This window comes from Delphinus delphis, chromosome 10 (genome assembly GCF_949987515.2).
Source record: "Delphinus delphis chromosome 10, mDelDel1.2, whole genome shotgun sequence".
NCBI lineage: Eukaryota > Metazoa > Chordata > Mammalia > Artiodactyla > Delphinidae > Delphinus > Delphinus delphis.
The window spans coordinates 75,268,865-75,292,538 of record NC_082692.2 but is presented as its reverse complement, the minus strand read 5'-3'; the positions used below and the strand labels follow the sequence as shown (position 1 = coordinate 75,292,538).

The 23,674-nt window shown below is 37.6% G+C and overlaps 1 protein-coding gene and 1 non-coding gene across 27 annotated transcripts in view; both read left to right on the top strand.

Moving 5' to 3' along the window:
• The window catches only part of FHIT (fragile histidine triad diadenosine triphosphatase), a 1,444,513-nt gene that overhangs the window by 534,281 nt on the left and 886,558 nt on the right, over positions 1–23,674 (top strand). The window lies entirely within an intron of this gene.
• Positions 4,106–4,212, top strand: LOC132433025 (U6 spliceosomal RNA). The gene has a single exon (XR_009521066.1). It is a non-coding gene; the product is annotated as a U6 spliceosomal RNA (small nuclear RNA).

Genomic DNA, 23,674 nt, shown 5'->3' with positions numbered 1-23,674 from the left:
TGGTGGTGCTGCTGGAAGCCGGTGAGTTAGACCAACTGAAATGTTTATGTAACCTCCAGATCTCATTGTAAAATTCATCCTACCCAATTGATCTTCAGAGCTTTGAAAAGAAAAATTGTGGAGTAATTTGAGCTTCCCCTGTCTCCTCATCTGACTTCCTCTGTTCCTGGAGCAGAGACATTAGATGTCAATCAGAGATCCAAGAACATGAGGAAAGGAGTGAGAAAAGGAAGGCTGGGTAATTCACTTGATAAGTATTATCCATCATTCATGTGTACTGTAGAGCAGTGGGTAGTTGGGGAAATAGGATCATTTGTAAAGTTCAGGTATTGGAGATGGTAGTGAAGAAAGATATTAAAGCATTATAGTTTTCAAAGGCAGTGATTGTAGAGAATTAAGGACTTCTGCTGTTAGCTGCAATTAAGTATCTGGTGCCAGTCTTGACCTCCTTTCACGAAGAGCTATAAAATTAGATAAAATGTATGAGGCAACTATTTCCAGGAATTGGCTAACAGGCAATGCAGGACTTTGGTCTTTGAGAGAAGGTAACACTTGAAGTAGGCCTTGGATTCACCTTGGTTTTCTGCCTAGGGGTCCATTCACTGGACCAGAGAGTAAGCCTTATTCTTTCTTATTAAGAATACATTCAAGTTGGAAGAATTACAGTCTCCCTCACACCATACCCTAAAATTAATTCCAGCTGGATTAAGGAAATAAATGTATAAAATCAATCATTAGAAAGCTAGAAGAGAAATGAGCATTTATCCCAACTACAGTGAGAGAGAACCTTATAAACTTAAAGACAAAAAGAAAAGATCACAAAAGAAAAGAGTTGTGGACTTGACTTCATTAAAAGTAAACTTCTGTTCGTCAAAAACCAAAATGGAGATACACATGTGCAGCAAACATGAGGTATGAGTGCCTAGGGATCTTAAAAGACCAAGAGCTCATACCAATTGATAACAATGCATGATTCCAGTAGTTAAATGGGAGGTCAGACATCCAATTTTTTCCATCCTAAAGCCTTTATTTTTAATTCTTTTCTGCTCAGTGGGAGAACTCAGTTGCCTAAGGTCTCTTCCAGCTTACTGTTTCATCACTCCTACTTCTGAGCCTCAGCAGGGACCTGGCCTTACATTCCATTGCATTCCCTGCCTGCGGCCCTCTATCTCTTACATGCAATCTTTAGTGATGTTTCTGTGAGCTCTAAAAAATTGGGGTTTCCCAGCAACATTGTTCTGTGGCATTTGTTATCAGGTATCAGTGTTGCATACTCATCTTTTATTGGAGATGCAGTAGTTTCATTTCTAGAAAGAAAATGTGACATGTTCCCCCTTTTGACTTACTACCTTCTCTGAAAAATTGGGTGCTTGAGGTGTGTGTGTGGGTGTGGGTGTGGGTGTGGGTGTGGGTGTGTGTTCAGGGTATAGGCTTGAGGGGAGTAATAAAGGAAGTGATGGTGGGGAGGTCTACCCCAGCATTACCACATTTTCTGATCTGCTGGAAGCAGAAAAATGAGTGTGATGACCTGAGGGAGCTGATGACTAAGTCAGCATATGTTCTTAGGCACGTTTCAGTAAATCACATTGAGTTAGATTCTCCCTGTTACTCCTGTGTCCATTTACAGGGGTGGGCACTTAACATGTAGGTCTACTCCACTGTATAGCCCCAAAGAAAATATACATAAGCATTCATTCATTCATTTATTCATCCATAGGGAGAACCCACTATGTTCAAGGCACTGTAAAATATGCAAAGAGAAATTCTCAAGAAGTGTCAAATCTTAGAATCTGTGGATGTACACAAATAAGTATAAGGTCAAAAAGGGTTAAGAGTCATAAGGGACTTGAATGGAAACATACAATTAAAAATATAGTAAGCAGAGATTCTGGCCCAGCAAAGATGATGTAGACCCATTTTTCCTGCTCCTCCTCCTAAGCACAACTATGAACTCTAGAAATGAAGCAAGAGGCAACCAAATGAGAATTCTGAAAGGTTGTAAGAAAAAGGTGAGCTGGTTTGAGACTCCAGGACTAGAGGAACAGCATAGTGGCAGAATGTCTAGAGTCCTCCCTCCCAAGAGAAGAAGCCACCCAGACCAGGTGTTTCCTAACTCATAACCCAATGACAGGGGGAAGCCCAGGGAGGTTGATTTTTTTTCCTGATTGAATGGGAGTATTGCTGGCAACATCAGAGAAGTCTGATCCCTCCAATAAGGGAAATGAGAACCAGAGAAAAGAAATAGAAAACAAGTAATATGATAATAGACTGAGGTGCTAACTTATCAATAATGATCTTAAATGTAAATCATCTAAATCATTCATTGAAAGATAAAGAGTGACAGAGTGGATAAAAGAACTCAGTCCAACTATATGCTGCTTATGAGGAACTCACTTCAAAGTCAATGATTAGGTAAGTTGAAAGAAAAAAGATAGAAAAAAGTACACCATACAATTATTAATTTTCAAAAAGCGGGAGAGACTATATTAATATATGATAAAAGTCGACTTCAGAGCAAAGAAAATATCAGAGACAAACAGAGATATTATATAATGATGAAAACATCAACCCACCCAGAAAACTTAATGATTCTAAATATATACACACCAAACAATAGAGCCTTAAAGTACATGGGGAAAAAACAAACAAAAACAAACAACCCAACTAACAGAGTTGAAGGAGAAAGAGAGAAATTGACAACTGTAGTTAGAGACTCCAATGCCCCATCTCAACAATAGATAGATTTACTATGCAGAAAATCAGCAAGAATATAGAAGATCTGAGCATCACAATTGGCTAATAGTATCTAATTGACATATATAGAACACTCCATCCAATAATAGCAGAATACACATTTTTTTCAAGCACTTATGCATCATTCACCAAAATATACCTTGTCTTGGGTCACAAAAAACCCTTTAAGTTTTAAAAATTGAAATCATGCAGAATGTGTTCTCTGACTATAATAAAATCTAACGAAATCAATTACAAGAAGATCACAGAAAAAGTTCTAAACATAGGTCAAAGAGTAACTCTTAAAGGAAATTAAAAAATACATAGAACTGAATGAAAATGAAAATACAATATATCAAAATATGTAAACTGCAGCTAAAGCAGTGCTGAGATGGATATTTATACCACTAAATACGATATTAGAATTGAGGAAAGTTCTCAAATTAATAACCTAAGTTCCTACCTCAAGTATAAAAAAGAAAGAAAAATAAACCAATAGCAAGCAGACAGAAAGACATAATAAAGGTAAAAGCAGAAATCAATAAAATTTAAAACAGGAAAAATATAGTCAATGAAGCAAAAAGTTGGTTATTCTAAAAATTGATAAAATTGATAAATGATTAGCAAGGCTGACAATAACAAAATTGCCAACATTAGAAATGAAATAGGGGATGTAAATACAGATCCTACAATCATTAAAAAGTAAATAAGGATACATTGTGAGCAATTTCATATTCACATAGTCAGCTACTTAGAAGAAAGGGATCAATTTTTCAAAAATTATAAACCACCTAAATTCAGCCAGGATGAAATGGACAGCTTGAGTAACGATTAAAGAAATTGAGTTAGTACTTAAAATTTTCCCCCCAAGAACTCCTCAGGACCACACAGTTTCACTGGAGAAGTCTACCAAATGTTTAGAAAAGAATTAATACCAATTTTACATAATCTCTTTCAGAAAATAGAAGAGGTAGGAACACTTCCCAACTCATTTTATGAGCCTAGTAAAAGACCACAAAAAGGAAGGAAGGGAGGGAGGGAGGAAGAAAGACTATTCCAGTCCAATATCTCTTGTGAACTTTGACACAGAAATACTCAACAAAATATTAGCAAATCAAGTACAACAATGTGTAAAAAGAATTATGTACCATGACCAAAGGGGATTTAATACAGGTATGCAAGGATGGTTGAGTACTTTAAAATGAATCAATGTAATCTACCATATCAACAAGCTAAAGAAGAAAAATGATATGATCATATCAATTAACCCAGAACAAGCATTTGACAAAATCCAGCGTCCATTTATAATAAAAATTGTTGGCAGTTTAGGAATAGAGTTGAATTACCTCAACTTGATAAAGAGAATCCCTGAGTGCTTGCTTCAGCAGCACATATGCTAAAATTGGAATGATACAGAGAAGATTAGCATTGCCCCTGCCCAAGGATGACATGCAAATTTGTGAAGCATTCCATATTTTTATCTTTTTTGACTCCCTTCCTAGAGTAACGAAAATAAAAGCAAAAATAAACAAATGAGACCTAATTAAACTTAAACGCTTTTACACATCAAAGGAAACCATAAGCAAGACGAAAAGACAGTCCTCAGAATGGGAGAAAATATTTACAAATGAGGCAAGTGACAAAATATTAATCTCCAAAATATATGAACAGCTCATGCAGCTCAATATCAAAAAAACAACCCATTCCAAAAATGGGCAGAAGACCTAAATAAACATTTCTGCAAAGAAGACATACAGATGGCCAAGAGGCACATGAAAAGATGCTCAACATCACTAATTATTAGAGAAATGCAAATCAAGATTACAATGAGGTATCACCTCACACCGGTCAGAATGGCTATCATCAAAAAAATCTACAAACCACAAATGCTGGAGAGGGTGTGGAGGAAAGGGAACCCTCTAGCACTGTTGTTGGGAGTGTAAATCGATACAGCCACTATGGAGAACAGTATGGAGGTTCCTTAAAAAACTAAAAATAGAACTACCATATGACCCAGCAATCCCACTCCTGGACATATACTGAGAGAAAACCATAATTCAAAAGGACACATGTACCACAGTGTTCACTGGAGCACTATTTACAATAGCCAGGACATGGAAACAACCTAAATGTCCATAAACAGATGAATGGATAAAGAAGATGTGGCGCATATATACAATGGAATATTACTCACCCATGAAAGGGAACGAAATTGGGTCATTTGTAGAGACGTGGATGGACCTAGAGATTGTCATGCAGACTGAAGTAAGTCAGAAAGAGAAAAACTAATATCATATATTAATGCATGTGTGTGGAATCTAGAAAAATGGTATAGATGATCTTATTGACAAAGCAGAGATAGAGACACAGATGTAGAGAACAAATGTATGGATACTGGGGGTGGGGTGGGTGAGATGAATTGGGAGACTGGGATTGACATATATACACTGTTTATACTATGTATAAAATAGATAACTAATGAGAACATACTGTATAGCACAGGGAACTCTACTCAATGCTCTGTGGTAACCTAAATGAGAAGGAAATCCAAAAAAGAGGGGATATATGTATATGTATAGCTGATTTACTTTGCTGTACAGCAGAAACTGACACAACATTGTAAACCAACTATACTCCAATAAAAATTAATTTGAAAAAAAAAGAATCCCTGATATTGGGAACAATGCATGGATGTTCACTCTCATTACTTCTATTCAATATGGTACTGGAAGTTCTAGCCACTGTAATACAGCAAGAAAAAGGAATAGGTGGCATGCAGATTGGAAAGGAATAAAATAAAACTAGCTCTATTTGTAGATGACAGGATTTTCTACCTAGAAAATCCCTAGGAATCTACAACAACAACAAAAATCTCCCATAACTAATAAGTGAGTTCAGCGATTAATTAATCCACAAAATTAATTGTATTTCTATGTGCTAACAAGGAACATGCAGAAACCAAAATTTTAAACCCAATACCATTTACAACTGTTCCAAAGAAAATGAAATACTAGATATACACTTAACAAAATGCATACAGGATTTGTATGCTGAAAATTACAAAATACTGGTAAAAGAAGTCAAAGAAGACCTTCCAATAAATGTTGGAAGTCTCAACATAGTACAGACGCACGTCCTCCCCAACTTGATCTAAGGTTGAATGCAATTCCTAACAAAATTCCAGCCAGCTTATTCTAAAACTTATATGTAAAGACACAGGCCCTATAATAGTTAAAACAATCATAGAATAGAATAATAAAGTATGGGACTTCCCTGGTGGTGCAGTGGTTAAGAATCTGCCTGCCAATGCAGGGGACACGGGTTCTATCCCTGGTCCAGGAAGATCCCACATGCCATGGAGCAACTAAGCCCATGTGCCACAGCTACTGAGCCTGCACTCTAGAGCCCACGAGCCACAACTACTGAAGCCTTCGCACCTAAGCCCGTGTTCTGCAACAAGAGAAGCCACCACAATGAGAAGCCTGCTCACAGCAAAGAAGACACAATACAGCCATAAATAAATAAATAGATAAATATTTTTTAAAAAAAGAATAATAAAGTAGGGGGGAATCACTCTATCTAATACTAAAGCTAACTATATAGCCATAGTAATCAAGCCAATGTGGCATCTGGCAGGGGATGGAATGGAACAGAATGGAGGACCCAGGAATAGATCCACACACATGCTCAGATGATTTTTGACAAAGGAGCAAAAGCAATTCAATGAAGGAACCCCAGCCTTTTAACAAATGGTATTGGAGCATTAGACATCCATCGGCAAAAAAATAACATTGATCTAAACCTCATACCTTATACAAAAATTAACTCAAAATGGATTACAGACTTACATAAAGTGTAAAATTATAAAAATTTTAGAAAAAATAAACATAAGAGAAATTTCTTGGGATCTGAGTTTAAGCAAAGAATTCTTAGACTTCACACCAAAAGCATAAATCCATAAAAGGAACAATAGATAGATTGGACCTCAACAAAATTAAAATTTTTCTCTGTGAAAGCCATGTAAGGAGAATGAAAAGACAGTCTATAGGCTAGAAGAAAATATTTACAAACTACATATTCCACAGAGGACTAGTATCTAGTATATGTAAAGAACTCCTAAAAGTCAACATTAAAAAAGCAAGCAATCCTATTAGAAAATGGGCACAAGTCATGAACAGACATTTCACTGGGGAAGATGTACAGATGGCAAAAAAAGATATTCCACATCACTAGCCATCAGAGAAATGCAAATCAAAACCATAATGAGCTGTCACTTCACATCTATCAGAATGGCTAAAATAAAAACTAATGACAACACCAAATATTGGTGAGGATACAGAGAAACTGTTCACTCATACTTTGTTAGTGGGGATGTAAAATGGTACAGCCACTCTGGGAAATAAATCTGGCAGATTTTTACAAAACTAAACATACAACTACCATATGACCCAGCAATTGCACTCTTGAGCATTTATCTCAGAGAAATGAAAATTCATGTTCACATAAAAACTGGTACATAAATATTCATAACAGCTTCATTCATAGTAGCCAAAATCTGGAAGTAGCCCAGATGTTTTTAACAGATGAGTGGTTAAATAAACTGTGGTACCCATGGAATTCTACTCAGCAATCAAAAGGAACGAACTATTAATACAATCAACAACTTGGGTGATTCTCCAGAGTCGTGTTGCATGAAAAAAGCCAATCCCAATAAATTATATATTTTATTTTTTAGGGTTTCTTGTTTTTCAATTTTTAAAAAATTGAAGTACAGTTGATTTACAATGTTGTGTTAGTTTCTGGTGTTACAGAAAAGTGATTCCGCTATATATGTGTGTGTGTGTGTGTATATATATATATATATATATTCTTTTAAATTTATAAGTTATTTCAAGATATTGAATATAGTTTCCTGTGCTATACAGTAGGACCTAGTTTATCTATTTTTATATATAGTAGTTTGTATCTGCTAATCCCAAACTCCTAATTTATCCCTCCTCTCTTTCCCCATTAGTAACCATAAGTTTGTTTTCTATGTCTGTGAGTCTGTTTCTGTTTTGTAAATAAGTTCATTTGTATCATATTTTAGATTCCACATATAAGTGGTAAGATTACATAGGTTTTGATTCCATTTAAGTGACATTTTTGAAATGACAAAATGGAGGACAGATTAGTGATTGCCAGAGCTTAGGGATGGAGGTGAGGGAGGGCCGGGTGAAAGGTGGGTGAGGTAATAAAGGCACAACATGAAGGATCCTTGTGGTGATAAAACTGCTCAGTATCTTGACCTTGGAGGTGGATACAGAAACCTGCACAGATTATAAAATTGTATTGAACTTAATACATACACAAACACACACACACATATACTGAAATGAGTACAAGTAAAACTGGGATTTGGGGGAATTCTGAATAAGATTGGTGTATTGTATTAATGTCAAATCCTAGTTGTGCTATTATACTATGGTTTTTCAAAGTGGAGGAAACTGGATAAAATATACACAGGATCTCTTTGTATTATTTCTTACAACTGCATGTGAACCTGCAATTATCTCAACCATGATTTCAATTAAAATTATGTATATAAAACTCTTTTTAAAAATTATAAATATATATACCATAGTAAGTGCTTTTTGAGCACTTACTATGTGTCATGCACTGTTCTGATGACTTTATATCATTAATAACTCCATTTAATCCCCAAACAGCAATATTATCCCCATTTTCCAATGAGGAAACCAAGACACAGTGAGATTAAACAACCAGTCCAAGGTCACAAGCCTAGTCAGTGGCAGAATCTGTATTAGAACCCAAGAATTTTTAGTTCCAGTATCCACAACCCTAATAGGTTATTTTCTCTCTTTACCTAGAGATTAGTTATAGCTGAGGTCATTAGGAAGGACTTTATGGAGAAAATGACATTTTAAGCTTCCTTAGAGGGGAGATTATGGTCTGATGTATATATTGCATTAATTGTACTGTCAACAGGAGGAACTTAATATGTATTTGTTGAATCAATACCTTCTTTTTTTTTTTTTTTTTTTGGAATACCTTCTTTAAACCACTAGTTGATTCCTTCAGTTACTGATTGTCTGTCAGGAGCCCAGGGTTTGCAAAATGAGAAAACACGGGACCCAGGGCAATGAGCTCATTTTGTCTTCTCTAGGCAGTTCTGTTCTATGTTGTGTGGAGATAACACACTGCAGAACTTTCAGCAACACTTAGAATGTCCCCCAGATATCAGTATTGCCCCCCAATTACTGGGACATTGAAAAAAGCACCCTCCCCCACTCCATTTCCTAGTTCCCCCTAAGGATCCCGGTGGAGAACCAGTATACTTAGTCTCTGGTTATCAAAGCTCAGAGAATTCCTACAGCAGAACTGCGGGATTCACATGATTCAATAGGGACATTACATCTACCCCCTTGGCATGGCTCTGTGCATGTGATAGAAAGAAATAGAACTTCCTTGACTTCACAGTGGCTCTAAGTTTGAATCTGAATTGATCTAAAGTGTTCATTTTGTTTCTTTCTTTTTCTTTTTTTTTTTTTTCTGGTTGTTATTTTTGATGGGCATAAAGAAATTTCCCCTTTCAGAGAAATGCTGCTGAGTACACACCGTATAGCATACCCCAAACCAAGCTCTTTCAACCTCAATAGAAGAAAAACATCTGAAAGGGAAACATATTAATGGATCATTTTTGTAAACATGAAAAATCTCTTGGAAGGGCAATTTCCTCTTGTTGACTGGCAGAAAAATAGCAGTGTTAATTATGTTGCCTTGTTAAATCTGAAAGAATGTAGTGAACATTGGGAACTATTCTAATTGCATTTGTGGAAAGACATCTAAGGGTCAGAAGCCATCTCTATCGGAGAAATGCCGAGGCAGCTGTGTCCCTTCAGAGCCACTGGTTCTGAATGTGCTCAGGGGAAATAGTTGTGAGCTTGAGTCCATGGACTTTTGGGCAAAACTCATGGGGAAGTGAGGGTAGGGAAAGGCAGAATTTCTACTTCAGATTCTGAGCACTGGCTGTTTCTTTCCTCTTCCCATGGATAGAAGGGAAGGAGGTAAATTTGAACAGAATCGCAGAGGTACATGCATTCATTTGGGTGCCGATGTCTCCACGCTTGGCTTGGCCCATGTTGGCAGAGAAGCTTTCTAGCCATCAAAATGGGGAGAAAAAATCTTGCCCCCGGTAATACAGTTCTTTCAAAACAGCCCAAAGTGTGAGGTTGAAATAGAAAAACAAAAACCAAATGATGAGTTGCATAAAAAATGGAAATAGTATGTTGCTTTCCTATAAACCTGGTTCCAGGATAGAAATTTTGGAGAGCCCTAGAATGTAGAAGAATGCTGTTCGAGGTAGAAACAGGAGTTCAGAGGCCCAGCTTTTATACCCTGTTTGAATTTCAGATGAGATAAAACCAGCAGCTCTGCTAAGTTGCAGTACAAAAGCTTACATGGCTTCTGGAGAAAAGCAATTTATTTTAGATTTTAGTACAGCAGCTATCGTTTAAATTGCTAGCGAATGTAACTGAACTCAGAACCAGCCTTCTCTGTGAACACAAGGTGCAGTAATGTTACCCAGGCTGTGGGTAACATTACTGCACCATCATCGAGTCACTAGTATATTGCCAACCTTCCCACAACTAACCCATTCAAAAAAACATTCTGGGAAATGTACCTAGCTGGGTATTCAAATGTGCACTTGCTGTACATTTTGAGGGATATTAATATGAAACAGCCAGGAGGCAGCAATCTTGAGGAAATTAGAAATTAGAGAACATGCAATTAGCACTAGGGAACCTTTTCAATTTTCATCTTTATTTAAGGTCATGAAGGGGCTTGTGGGGTGGGGGAAGGAGGAGGTGTGTGCAGGGAGAATCCAGGAGAGAGAAAAGAGTCCCTCTTGATACTGGAAAATCTTTGATTTGGTAATGAAGGGGATGTGCTTACCCTCCAAACCCCAGAATGTCATCCTGTCATTACGTCCTAATGAGTGCTTAATTTTTCTGTTGGGAAAAAAATGTGTCTCTTTTCCGTACACTGCATTTGCTCCCTCCTTTTTATAAATAAATGTATAAATAAATCCAGTTATACAAAATTCACTATTCCTCCAGAGTTATCCAGAGACTCAGAAGACAACATTTCATCCAGGCTCAATTTTTATTTTTGTTTTTAGTAAAAGAGCTTGTCACAGTGCACTTGCTCCTTTCGTAACTTTCTTTTTTGTTTTGTTTTTATGAAAGCAATAACCAGCACATGGCTTACAAATAAAATAGTTTAGAAACACATATGAAAATGAACAGTTCCCAACACTAACTACCCTTTCCCCTTCTTATTGCCCTCCCTAAATGCTATAAGCCATTCCTGGCGTTATCTCCATATTGCCAATTAATTTTTTAAATCAATTTTACATGTTATATACTGATTTTCTTCTAAGAAAGAGAATTTATCTATCACCATTTCACATTTTCCCACTAACAACATGACGTTATTCTCCACTTCCATTGGTCTTGCCACTTTTTTTTATAATTTTTTAAAATTAATTTATTTTTTAATTGAAGTGTAGTTGACATACAATATTATATAAGTTACAGGTGTACAGTATAGTGATTCACAATTTTTAAAGGTTATACTCCATTTATAGTTATTATAGAATATTGGCTATCTTCCCCGTGTTGTACAATATATCCTTGTAGCTGATTTTATACATAATAGTTTGTACCTCTTATTTCCTACCCCTAGATTGCCCCTCCCCCCTTCTCTCTCCACACTGGTAACCACTATTTGTTCTCTGTATCTGTGTCTCCTCCTTTTTTTGTTATATTTACTAGTTTGTTTTATTTTTTAGATTCCACGTATAAGTGATATCATACAGTATTTGTCTTTCTCTGTCAGACTTATTTCACTTAGCATAATGCACTCCAAGTCCATTCCAGTGTGTGTGTGTGTGTGTGTGTGTGTGAATCATATCTTCTTTATCCGTTCATCTGTTGATGGACACTTAGGTTGCTTCCATATCTTTGGTCTTGCCACTTCTAAATCACATTTAAATCTCTCTTTACTGGTCTATCAATCTAGTCAGCATCTCTTACCTCCTTACCATAGATGAGATATGAGCATTCATACCCCTTTCTCCACTATTCTTTTCCCTCTTCCACTTTCAGTTCTCATTCAGTTGTACCATTATTTTTGCATTGTCAAGATTAATTTACATTTTCTCTGTCACCAGAGATGTCTTTCTTTGTGATTTTTCCAAAGTTGACTATAATGAAAAAGATTTGCATCATCAGGACTTTGCTAAATTATTACTTTTTTAATAAATTTATTTATTTATTCTTGGCTCTATTGGGTCTTTGTTGCAGGGATCAAACTCGTGTCCCCTACATTGGCAGGCGGATTCGTAACCACTGCACCACCAGGGAATCCCTTTGCTAAATTATTTACCGCAGACCCAAGTGGTTTCTATGGTTTCAGTGTCACAACTCCTGTGATACACAAAGGAGACTGTGTCTAGAATCAGGTTCAAATGGATTCTCTTCCTCTGTCATTTTGTCAGAATCATGCCATCTTTCAGTGTGTGTAATATATATTTTAAGTCTTTCTTATAAAGTTATCTGTGCTTGATTTTATTGGAGTTTCTGATGTCCTCTTGCCTTTCCTGAGTGTGTGCCTCCATCATATCTTCAGGTTTTCCAAAACTCATGTTTGCACTTTCTCTTCTATTGGTTCTCCCTCTTTCTCATTAGATCTCCATTTTGCTCTCATTTAGACAGCTTGTTTTCTAGACCTGCTGGATAGAATTAGCCTGAGATTCCCATATTGCTCTCCAGAGTTGGATTTACCATTTGCTGGATCCAGTGGGCTTTCTCTCTTCGACTTACCTCCAAATTTTGCTAGTAACTTTCCAAGAAAGAGTGAATGGGAGGTAAACTGAGTCCTTGCAAGCTTGCAGTTTTTCATTTTTCCCTCAAACATGATTGATAGTTTGGGAATAGGACTTTTGTATCGAAAATCATTTTCACTGCTGTCTTGTAGCATCCAACACTGCTGCTGATGAATCTGATGTTACTCTGATCCTTCCTTTTCTGTAGGCTACCTTTTTAGGGGGAGGGTCTTTTTAGGAGGCTATTACGAATTTCTCTTTAACCTCAGTTTTCTAACATTTCACAGTTCATTCTCCTTGACACTGAGTAGAGTCCTATACTTCGAAGATTCATGTGTCCCCTTAGCTCTGGGAAATTTTCTTATATAATTTATTTGATAATTTCCTCCCCTCCAGTTTTGTTTTTCTCATTCTGAAACTTCTATTAGTCCACATGTAGATCTCCTGGATCAATCATCTATGTATCTTATTTTTTCTCACATACTGTACATTTAGTATATAGTCTAGGAGATTTCTCAAGTTTGCCATTAAGCTGTCTATTGAATTTTTTATTTAAGTAATCATGTAATTCCCAAGGGATCTTTTTTTTAATCTCATTATTCCTTTTAAATATAACTCTGCTCTTGTCTTGTAGTTACCAAATATCCTCAAGTGATTCTCGAGGGTATCAAATAGGTTTTCTTTTTTAAGTTTGTATCTTTTCCCTAAATGGTCTTATTTGCATGGTGTCGTGTTTTCTGCTATTTTGCTTGCTCACTTTATTTTGTGTGCTGGCCTTTCTTGGTGTATTGGATTTCCAGTGATCTGTGGTTATATGTAAAAGAATGAGGTAATAGAAGGGCTGTTTGCAAGCCCTTCAACAGGTGGATTGATCTTGTAAATGGTGTGCTTGAAGGGTCAAAGTTTAGAGTGTGTGCATGGGAATTGGGGTGGGGGGATTTTGACTTGCAAGAGTGAGGTTTTAACACCCATGATAACTGTCCTACTTCTCCCCACACACGTTTTTACTGCCTTGAACCTAGTGGTGGCTTCAGGCCAGCTCACGTGGAGAGCCAGGAGGGAGAGAGGTCTATGTTACATATACTGACCTGTAATTAATACCCCGCTTTTCAGCTCTACCCACCTCTTCCACCCTCTGTTTTACCCACTATTTCTGAAAACTGAGTTTTTCTGGGGTAGTATCAGGCAGGTCTGTTTTCTCCTTTGCTGAAACCCCCTTTTGGCTTGTGGTTTCCTTTGCTGTGGTTTGTAAGTCAACAGACTTTTATTGAAATCACTCACCTTCTAACGGCTTCTTCCCGTTCTCTTTGTGGCTATGGGTTTACACCTTTGTGCTCCTTTAGTATCATTTAGAAAGTACTTTGGGTGAGAAAGGAGGTCAATGAATTTTCTTAGTCCACCAGTGTGAACCAGAACACATTCTTTTTAAAAAGAGAGTTTGTGATTTTCATATGCCACATGCTCCAGCTCTTCATTTATTTTCAACTGTTTGTTAATCTGACACTTGGAATCAGCAGTCACAGAAAGCTGCACAAACATATCACTTACTTGATGGAGCCCAAATAATATATACTCCGGGGGAAAAAAGTGTGTTGTGCTATTTTCTTTACATTTCTTAACTGATTTTGCCGGGAGTCTTTGTTTTCTTAGGCTTTAGTGAATTCAGCAAGGCTATTAACTTGCTTAAAAGTTCTATTTTAATTTTATTTATTAAAGAAAACATGATTGGATGTCTTCATTCAAAATGTTTCCCTTCTTCTGCAGTAGATAAATGGGCAGAGACCTCAAGAATAGATGTTCCAAATGAGAAACACAATGTGTAATGAATATATGATACTGTTCAATGACAGAGAGATTCAATAAAATAGGTATCTGTGTCACCTATAAAATTAACAAAGACTTAAAATTTGGTAATTATTGAAAAAGCACTATAAGATAGGAACTTTTATATACCTTTGGTAAAAAAAAACAAAATTTGGTACCAACTTTCAGGTACTTTAAAATGTTTATAATATTTAACCTCATTTTAGGAATTAAAGTTATGAAAATAATCAGAAAATTAAGATCACGGTTTATTTTTCAAATGCTCATTATAGTATTATGTATAATAGAAAACCCCTAAATGACGTACATAAAGAAAAAAACTATAAAATTTGGCATATCTATACCACAAAATACTGTTCATACATTAAAATGATGTTTATAAGTTGTTAATGAACTACTAAAATGCTTAAGTGTAATTTAGGTGAAAAGAAAATCTGGAAATGGTATATGTATGAAGATCTCAACCATTCAAAAAGAAAAAAAAAAAAACTAGAAGGAACTATCCTAAAATTTTAATGATGGTTGTCTTTTGTTCGTAGAATTGTATGGTATGTTTCCTTTTTCTGCTCATTAATATTTTGTTGTATTTTCCAGGCGTTTTATAGTGAATATGCTTGGTTTTGAGGGGAAAAACACTTTAAATCATGCGCTTCTGAAAGTAAACTTTTAAAAAATGTCACCAGATGACCCATATGGTTTTTCCCCCTGAACTTTTTACCCTTCTCTATCACAGAACCGAGTGGACTGTATAAAGCAATGTATGAAGTGTTTTCCATTATTGAAACTCTCTCTCAGATGCATCTGGAAAAGCTAGCCAGTGTATTTTGTTACTTTGCTCTCTGTTTCTCTGTCTCACAAAGTCTGATTTATGTCAACATTAGCTAAAGAAATATTCAGATTCTCTAGAAAGGGGAAACACAGCTGCATCTTTGACTGAAATTAGAGATGAGTGATAAACAGCGGACTGGGAGGCAGACCCTCAGTTTTAGTCCTGCCTGACTCACTTGGTGACTGGTCTGAGCTTTCTCTTGTGAAAAATGTGGGCATTGAATTGGATGGTCTCAAAAGTCCTTCTAGTTCTTTTGCTATGACTTTGCAGATATCTTACCCTGGCATAGAGCAAATGAAACTAAGGTACAGAAATGACTCAGTGAGAAGCATGTGTTCTAATTGGTATGTTTCTTTGGTATTTTCTGGGCTTTAAAAAGAGCACCTTGTCTTTGTGAAGTAACAGTTTTACATGTCCATTTGGAAGGTGGGAAAACAGAGGAACCAACAAGCCCGGTGTAAAAGGCACAGTTGCTGAGGTTTCTACCTGTATTTTGGGTCTTGGAGGGACATCATTTGCTCTCAGAAGCATAGTACAGACCGAGGGGGTTTTTTTCCCACAGAAGGAAAAAAAGGTAAGGTGGACAGATGATTTGTTTTGTTGCATTTGTTTCCCCTCCTCAATAAAATGTACAGTCAGTGGAATTTTGTGTAAAGACAGAAACTGTTTTGGGACAGGTGCTAGTGTTTTGTGCAGGGAAAGCCTCGTGGGCTCTGGTGGGCTTCTGCCTTTTCTATATATTGCTACTCTTCCTCCTATCCTCCTTACTTTAAAAAAAAAATCCAAAAATAGAAAATACTGTAGTATTTTTTTCAGATTATGTAATGAACACCTGCCAGTTTTATAAAATTAAAACTCAAAAATCCAACACCACGGGAAAAGGTTTTTGAAAAAGTGAATACCATTTATCCCACCACACAGTAATGACCTTGACTAATATGTGAGGGCATTTTCTCCCAGACTTTCTTCTTCACCCATGCACACATACACATGCACTATACTCAAAATTGATATATCCAGTAACACTCTTTTGTAATTTTATCTTACAGTGTGCCATGTCCATAGAATTTTACATCATCATCTATATTTCCAGCACAGTATTACTCTGTAGGGTGAAATGCTTAAATTTACTTAAATCATCCCCTTTGATGGACTTTTAGTCTGCTTCCAACTCTGGCACTTAGAAGCAATGCTGAAATGAGGAACCTTTTATGTATATCTTTGCAACCTGGTTCAATTGTTTCTCAAGCAGAATTTCATGGAAATGGAATTTCAGTGTCAAAATGTATAACACGTGTGTGTAGTATCTGTGTTTGGGTGTGTATAAGATACATACACAGGCATCTGCAGTGCTGAACTGTCCTCCATGAAGGCTGTTCCTGCTGATACTTCTGCCGCCATTGCCGCAGCTTTATTCCACCGCCCCCTCCCTCCAGACAGTGTTCCCTGAGATGTTTCCAGTTGAACAGAAGGCCAACGAACCACCCTGGGAGGGGAGTCTCTAGGCTTCATGCAGTTGTGACCTTAGGCAGGCAGGCCTGGTTCTGGTGTGCTGTTAGCAGGAGTTCAAGCTCTCCCCTTACTTAGTATTTCATCTTACTCTTTAGCTCCGGGGAAATTTTTGCTGAACTAGAAAAGCAGTAGGAGTGTTTTGCTTTTACTCCTTTACCAAATAGCAGGTGCCCAGGTTCTGGCTGCCTATTACACGTAAGTGCTCCCACTCCGGTTTCCCCTGCGTGTGGTTGGCGTTTTGAGTATATTCAATGCTCTGTGTTTGTTAGTTTTTGCCTTAGGCTTCTACCCTCCCCCAGTCACTATATCCACCTGGGGCAGTAGACCAGGGTGAAAAAATACCAATGCGCAATTGTTCTTAAGCTCAGAAAATTGATTTTCCCAAGTTTAAGCGGGCATCCTGAGTTGTTAACCCTGTTAGAAAAATACAAGTTGGATTTATGATTCCCTTACACAGGTAATTGGGCTCTAATTTTAAATTCTGAGCCAATTGATATACACTATATTGCATTATAACATAACAAAAATGCAATTGAGTTCAAGTTCAGGTATGAATTTGAGCCTCCAATTATGTGATAAATTATTTTTGGTTCTTTAACAAATGATGCCTAGGTTCACATCATCCTGTCGTGGTTCCCTCTGCCTCCCCCTACTCTGTAATTCTCTCCTCTTTCCTCTCACTTCCATTTTTTTCTTTCTAACCTTGCAAGGCTCAGGAATGACTTGCTTCAGAAATCCAAAACCTGCACATTAAGACATTAAAAGAAAAATTTGTGCCTCATCCCTCCCCACAAACTCTTACTAACATTTCATTTTGATCCACAACTTATTTCTGATGGGTCACTATTATTGCACTGCTTGTAATATTTGCTATTAAGCCACCAGTTATATAAATTGCTTTCTTGGTATAAGACAGTTTCTCCAGGAGATTCCTTTTGGAACATGGATACTTTGTTACCCTTTCCACAAGATCCTACCACTGGTGCTTTTAATAGGCTAGATTTTCCTATCCTTTTCCCCCCTTTGTGATAATTCCCCATTGTATTTATTTTTAGCTTGTTGCATTTTGTGTATTGCTGCAAAACATGTCGAGTTATTTTTAGAACAAGGGTTGGATGTAAATATATAACACATGCTGCTGGAGTCAGTTTCCGGAAGACTTGAGTTATCCAGCAATCAGAGGCAGTTAATTGGACTCTGTATCTCAAACTTTGCCTTTCCTTGGCAAGCCCTTGTTAGGGGACTGTTTTAAGTGAGGCTTTGAGCATTTGTCAGAGAGATCAAGGGGCAGAAGGAGAGGGCAAAGGAAAAAGTGCAGTCGTGGAAAGAGCCCTCGACTGAGGGGCGAGAAACCATTCTTCTAGGAGGCTGTGGGCACATCACTTCCCAGCTATCTCACTTCCCTCTTTGCAATATGATTTCCTCATTGCTGAGGCCCTTCCTGATTTCAGGAGTTTATATCTATAGTTTCTAACTTTGGAGAAAATTCTAGCCCCTGATTTGTTATTACTCTTTGTGCTGCTTTTAGTTCTCATCCTTCCTAAAAATAAATTAAATTACCTGCTGCGGAGTATTAAAACACTCAGGTATTGGATGGCTACCCTAAAAGAAATATTTTCTGCCTTCTGCAGAAAGTAAAGATACTGGACTCTTTTACATGCCTCTCCACAGGGGCGCAGGGGGAGGTGTTTTCCTGGGTGTTCATACCTAAAGGGGTATTTCTATGGAGGACCACATAGGGTTATGAAAGAAAGATAAGAGGTGGCAGAGGAAAGCTGCTGGGAAAATCAGTGTTGCGTTAAACGAAGAGCTCCTGCTGCACCTAGGACCACTTCGTGCAATGCTGAGCTATTTTAAAAATAAACTAGAGCATCATAATTGCTGAATGATTACATTGCAGTTTTTGCTATATGTGCTCTGGGTTACTTAAAAAGGATATTTTGCTCTATTATTTTTCTTTTTTGGTAAATTGTTCGGAGTAATGCAGGAGTGGAAAGTGTTCTGATTTAAATTAAGGCCAGGTGAAGTGAGTGAAACTATTATTTTATGTGTTTTTCTCCCACCTTTACCCTCTAGCTTTAATTATTCTGAGTAATTAAGCAATTTCACCCCTACACCAATCCACCTTCTAAGATCATTGGTGAGGTTTTTTTCCTTTCAGCGACCTGAATATTTTTTCCTGATTTCATATTTGTTGACTCCCTCTAGTTTAAAGAAATTTTCCTCCCAAAACATAATCAAATTCTACTTTTCATAAGGTCCTTTTAGAGAATCTTTAAAATGTACTTTTTGGCTCATTAATCTAGTCGTTGTAGATCCTTGAGCATAAATAGATGAAAAAATCTTATATGGAGTTGAATCTGAAAGTATCTATATTTTATTGTGAATAAATGTAAAGTTTTTTATTTTTCAACAGCCCAAGGTAAAGGATGATGATTAGACGTATAACTTAACTATTAGATAATTATTTTTTTTAAACTTAGGCAGTTTACAGAATGCTTTCAGATGAACATGGAAAAACTAGATTTAATATCACTTTTCTCACTTTGTGATTAAAAAGTATAAAAATACATATATATATGATTTTTTACATTTTTGGCCCACATTATTTCTCACCTTAGGTTATAAGCACTAGGAATTTGCTAGTTTTTTCTGGTAGTTACATATTCTCTTAGTTGAAAATACTAAGTAGCTTTTTAAAAATACAACTCTGAGCTGATTGTTAAAAAATATTTTAAATCATTCTATTAAAAAAGATGATCCAAATTTGGTAAAGATCTTTCTGACCATCTGGGCTTTTGTAAAAGTTGAAAATCTAGGGCACTATCAGGAATGTCACCAATAGCTAGTAATTTGAGAGTAATTTAATGTATGAGGAATATGTTGGAATGCTATTTTAAGTCTACATATTTCAAGTACATTTTATTTTTTTCTAATCTGAGAACATATGAATTGGAAAATTCTCAAGGTATGTTTTTGGTTAGAAAATCTTTTATGATGATGGCCACCACCCAAATCAGCAGTGATCAGTGAAAGTTGGAGATTATTGTTGAATTAGGGAGTGCTAGGGCTCTTAAATCACCCTTAACCAGTTGAAATTATTGTAGGAAGTGCATATAAAATATCACATACACACATGTATATATGGGCCAGGTAGGGAACAGGATGTTAGAATGGGTCTCTTCTTGTCTCAGTTTCCACTGAGGCACCTGTAAGCTAGCTATCAAAAGACCAACTATCCCATATGTAGAATGTCATGAGCCTGCTCCATGACTTTTGAATATATGAGTCAAGAGGAGATTAGAGACAACATTTCTTTGGAGAGAGCTGTGGTCATGCAGTGAGTTATCACCACCTTTTGGGAGAAAGAGTGATGAGTACTGTCTTGTGACACCAAGGTTAGAGGGGATCATCAAAAGGACTAATCAGAGAGCTCTGAATAGTACTTATTATAGCTGGAGGACCTGGAGACCAATGCCTAAATCAAGCCTGAGCAATTTAGAGTGGTCCACACATTGGGGTCTGACTCACCCTAAGAAATCTGGAAGGCAAGGCAGAGGCAGGTTGGCCAACTGCGTGGGTGGCAGGATGGGTAGGCTGATGCTTGGGAACTGGCCTGCTTTCCCAGTCTTTGTCAGGGCATGAGATATGTGAGTGTTTCCTAGGGTCCAGATCTGGACTCTGCAGAGGAGAGAGCCAAGGAGCAAACGTTTTGAGTCTAGTCCAGTATGGTAACTGAAGGGATTATGAGACCACAGCATACAAGGACCAAGGCAGAGTCTCCCCCACCCCCGGGAGAGTGTCACAAAGACCAACCCAGAACCTCTGGGGAATCTCTGCAGGGTCCATGAAAGTCCCCCAAGACAGTTCAGTGTGAGCTCTAACTATCTGCCAGATATACGCATGACTCCTAGATACATACCCAGACGGTACAGATCCAGAGAGAGCAAAGCCAGCTTATAACAGAAGCAGCACAAGGAAGAGCTCTCCTGTCCTTTAATTTCTTTAACCTTGGGAGAATCCAAACAACCGATAGTAAAGTGTATTAAAATTGTCCAAATACAAACAGAATTTGGGGTTAGTGTTAAATGCTTTAAAATAACTATTATGACAACACCCACCTGTCCATGTATGTAAGTAAGCATGGAGTTAGGCTAACCAAGGTTTAAATATACTGCTCCATTATTTATTAGATGATTAACCTTGGGAAATCTTCTTGGTATTTCAAGTCCAGTTTCTTAATTTATAACAACATTTACCAAATTTTGCTGCAGAGATTGCCAGAACTTATTTGGATGCAACATCAGAACTTGGAGAGGTTGGATGGCATTCTAGGTTCATCACCCCCTGATAAGCTAAGAGCAGCTCTTCTTCATTCTACCTGTTATCGGGCTGTGTAGCCTTCAACAAATTACTTCATCTCTCTGTCTGGGCAAAATAACTTATCTCATTAGATTTTGGGAGGACCATGGGTTAATGTATATATTCTGCATTAGCACAGCGCCTGTGATATAAAAGTTACTAAGCTTTGTCATTGTTGTTATTATTAAAACTCCTTGCACAGCAGCTACCACATAATGTGTTCAACAAATGTCAGCTCCCTTTTCTACTTTCCTGTCATTCATTCACTACACCCTTTCTGAGTGTGTCTAAGTGCAATCCACTCGGCTCAGTTTTATGGTGATTCAGAGATAAATAAGGTACCAGACAGAATACACAAGTACATAGCTCCCGACACATGTGACAAATAGATTTTGAATTGGAAATAAAACAAAATGGAAATTTGACCAAATTTATTAGCCATAAAAGAGGCATTTAAGTGTTCAAATTGTAGAAGAATTTGTTGCTTACCATGAGAGTCAAAATTTTAAGACCTTTTTTTAAACTTGCTTTGAGTTCCAATAAAACCTCAGTTATCCAGAATAAAGCCACTCATTCTAGATAACTGAGATTTCTAAAGTCCTTTGGGTTTCAACTCTTGTTGAAAACCCTTAAAGAATTGTGTGGTTACCTTCATGCATTAGTAAATAGGCCCCAGAATATGTGGGTTTTTTCTTTCCTGGAGTACTTATAAGTAATTTCTTAGAGCAGAAGTTATACAAATTATGGACTATGAGATTAAGTTGGATATATATGAATCCTAAGCATAATTTATACATTATTTTTTTAAAAAACCCTCATTAAATATATTCTTATAAGGGATATAAGAAAAAAAGGTGGGGTGGGGAACTATCAGCTAATTGAGAGTCCCCTGTAATTTAGTTCTGGGGGGAAAACCCTAAAATTGTGTTGTTTATTAAAAGGATAAAACAAAATTCAGACTACCCCTTGAATGGAAAAATTTCTCTTGTAGTGAAGACTCATTCATTCATCCACAATTGGGTGCCTCCCATGAGCTGGATAGTACATGAGGTCCTGAAAATATGATGGCACACAAAGGCACACACAGTCCTTACCACGTGGAGCTAACGCTTCAGCCGGGTAGACAGACAGTCATACCAAAATATGTGAAAGTGCTTCCATGAAGGAAAGGTTCTGGGTGTTACAGAAGTGTGCCTTAGGGTTTTTGACCTCATCATGGATGTTGGAAAAGCTTTCCATGGGAAGTGAGAGTTGAGATGGGAGTAGGAATTAACAAGAGAAGGGAGGGAAGCATGTTAAGGGTAGAGGAAGCCGCAGATGCAAAGCCCGAGGTGGGAGGAAGCAGAGCTGGCATCACTAGCCAAGAAAGGCCCCCACACCCCTGGAGAGTAAGGGGGACAGTGGTGGGAGCTGCCCATGGGAAGTCAGGGAAAGGACAGTCCATAAGGCCTAACTGGCCAGAATGAGGATTCCATCCTTAGCCTCACAAGGTGATGCTCCTCCCCGTCTGTCCTTGGAGTTGGGTTTCCACCATTGGTGACTTGGCTCTGAATTTTTTTTAATAGAATGATGGTTAAAGCTCCATGGAAAATACAACCAGGTTTCTCTTTTCTGTCCATTTAGTTTGGAAATGTTTATATAGAAGGAAAGTTTTTATTTTACAAGTCCAAGTCTGAGCAGGAGTGGCTACTTAACCAAATGCTCTGTGTATATATTGTGAAATGATCTTTGATTACTCATTGTTCTCGGGCCTCGTATAAAATGCTTGGAAATATTCCCATTTTAACTAAGGATCTAAAGCCATAGGTTCAACTGAATTAGAGATTTTATCAAATGGCCGTCAGTTCTCTTTGCAGACTTGAAGATCTTATGTACTCCATTGGAGGAGTGTGGTGGTAGTCTGTTAGACAACCTTCTCTGCCCTGCTTCATGACCCCGGAGACTGACCTCTGTAGAATGCATCACCTGAGCTCCCACGAGTGTGGCTTCCAGTTTGTTTCGGTCACTGGGAGGTCCTGAAAGGAGATCAGGCGATGGGGAGAGAGAGAGAGAGATGGGAGGGCATTTCTTCTCTCTGTAGCCTGCCTTTCTCATCGTATTTCCTGCAAGGTCTCTATCCCTCCATGACTCCAGCTCATGGTGGTAGCCGCAGCCTCCCTTATCTCACCAGGCTCTGGTGACACATTTCCTCCCTTTGCTCTTTTAGGTTCAGGGAGGTAAAGGCATCATGCTGCAGCTAGTCCCAGGTGTCTCAGCATCCTTAACTTGTAACCCTACCTGCACCTCTGAAAGTAGTTCCTTCATTTAATTGTCTTCAAAGTTGCAGATGAATGTGACTTCTGTCTGCTGGGATTCTGACTGGTACCATCAGCATCTGTTTTCTGCCTCCTGTTTTATTCTCCCCCTTGCAATACCTGGGTAGGCTTCTCAGGTGGAGATAACTAGGGACCAGAAGAACAGTGGTGAAATACCCTGGATAATATGCACTCACTTTCCTCACTTTGGGCTCAAAATAGATCAGTCTC